Below are 2,307 nucleotides of genomic sequence, written 5' to 3' on the forward strand. Positions count from 1 at the left end.
ATTGCGGCCTCGTCCACTAAAAGACAAAATGGAGTGAACTAAAATCCCCATAAAGGCCATAAATACACATTAAAAGGGTCAAATGAACGGTCACTTCTGTCCGGTTTTTATTTTCTAAACGGAATCCCGTTTCCAAAGTCTTTTTCATAAAAGAAAATCTCGTAAAACCTCTCACTATCTCTCTCACTCGAGAACGAGAATTCCGTTGAAAATTAGTTACAGATGCTTACATGGAGGAAGAGGGGAGCCACACAATCCCGGATTGTCTCGGAAAGAGGCTGCAGGAAACGTGCCGTTATGACTCGGAATAGGCCCACTCAGCTGATTATCGGACACGTCGAATTCCACCAACCATGGCAGACTCAGTAACACCTCCGGTATACTCCCGTTCAACTCGTTATGTGACAGCACTAAACTCCTCAGATTCTTCACCTTCGCCAACGATTCTGGAATCCCACCCTCAATCCGATTCCTAGACAATATCAAGGTCTCGATCCTCGAGATCGCGTCTCCATCTCCGATTCCCTCCTCCATTGGTCCCACAAACTGATTGTTAGACAGATCGATTGAATTGAAATAACGCAATGGATGGTTACTTCTTTTGGAGAAGATGTTATTCACACTCCCTGAAAGCTTGTTGGAATGCAGGTCAAGGTCTGATAGGATGGAAAGGTTTGTCATCTCTATGGGAATTGTGGAATAAAAGCCATTGTTGATAAGTTAAGGAAATATAGCTGGCTCATGTTTCCAATCCAGGTTGGTAATTTGCCACTCAATTGGTTAGTAGAGAGATCCAGATACACAAACCTGGTAGAAGATAGCCACGCCGGAAGTTGCCCGGAGATCCCAGTTCCGGAGAGCACGAGATTGTAAAGGCTAGTTCCGGCGAGCCACTTTGGAATACTCATTAGACCGAGAGGGTTAAAGGACAGATCTAGGGTTTGGAGCCCTGGTAATTTCCCTAGTTGAAGAGGAATGGGTCCGGATAGAGAGTTTTGGGATATTTCTAAAAAAGCCAGATTTTTTAGATTTTCAAAACTCGATGGAATTCTACCGGTAAAACGGTTGTTGGAGAGGTACATATTGGTCAGGTTGACGAGATCACCGAGTGATTCTGGGAGATTCCCGGTCAGATTATTGTTCCATAAATTGAGTCTTCTGATACTTGAGAGTTTTCCTATTGAAGAGGGTAAATTTCCGGTCAGCCTATTCTCCGACATACTGCAGTATTCGAGCGATATGAGACCCGAAATAGACAAAGGAATGGTTCCAGTTAGTTGGTTTTTACTGAGATCCAAAACAAATAGATTAGAAAGCCTGCCGATGGATGGAGGAACACTCCCTGTGATTTGATTTTCTGACAAGTCAAGATAATTGATTTGTTTGAGATTGCCAATTGTGGGTGGGATGATACCGGAGAAATTATTGGTGTGGAGGTCTAGATTAGTAAGTAATACCCGTTCGCAGATTGTTGACGGAATTTCACCGGAGAGTTCATTGATGGAGAGATCTAGCTCAGTGAGCAATGTGAGAGATTTCAAAGAAGGTATGGGGCCTGATAGATGATTTGAACCCAGATCGAGTTGTTTGAGATGGTAGAGATTTTTGAATGTGGAGGGGATGGGGCCAGAGAGGTTGTTGTTGTTAAGGAAGAGGTTGGTAAGGTGAGAAAGTTGGCCGAGTTCTTGGGGTATTGATCCTTGGAGGTTTTTGAGGTTGCTAAGATCAAGAAGAACAAGGGAGGAAAGATTGGCGAGGGAGGGTGATAGTGTGCCGGACATGGAAGTTTCGACGGGGGAATCGGGGTCGGAGAGGAAACCGGGGCGGGATAGATTGACAACTCTTCCGGTAGAGTCGCAGGCTATGCCATCCCATGAATTGCAACAGTCTGTGGATGGGTGCCATGATTTTAGGAGGTTTGAAGGGTCTTGAGTGATTTGGGATTTGAATTCGAGAAGGGATGATTGGTCGACTGGGTGGCAGGAGTTTGAAGAACTCGAGAAGAAGCAGAGGTAGAAGAATATGGTGAGCAAGAAATAAGTTTTCATGTTGCTGGAAAATGATAAATTTAGGAGATTTTACTAATTCTTGGATACATTTAGGAGATGATCAATGTGTTCTTCTATAGAGTACTTACATGATAAACATGGAATGGAATCAAGATAACTATAGAAGGGAATAGTCCTAATAAAATCTAGCTACTTAATAAAATCTCTCTTCTAATCCACTAGCCTAATTTATCTAGTAAAATCTAGGTACCTAATAAAATCTCTCTTTGCATGCCTCTTCTAATCCACTTGCCTAATT

The 2,307-nt window shown here is 43.0% G+C and overlaps 1 pseudogene; it reads right to left on the reverse strand.

The window, feature by feature from the left end:
- Positions 1-216: 216 nt before the first annotated feature.
- Positions 217-2,083, reverse strand: LOC143852354 (uncharacterized; annotated as a pseudogene).
- Positions 2,084-2,307: the final 224 nt, after the last annotated feature.

The sequence above is a fragment of the Tasmannia lanceolata genome, unplaced genomic scaffold, assembly GCF_043159265.1.
Source record: "Tasmannia lanceolata isolate RefF3 unplaced genomic scaffold, GAP_Taslan_0.1 ptg000019l, whole genome shotgun sequence".
NCBI classification, from domain to species: Eukaryota; Viridiplantae; Streptophyta; class Magnoliopsida; order Canellales; family Winteraceae; genus Tasmannia; species Tasmannia lanceolata.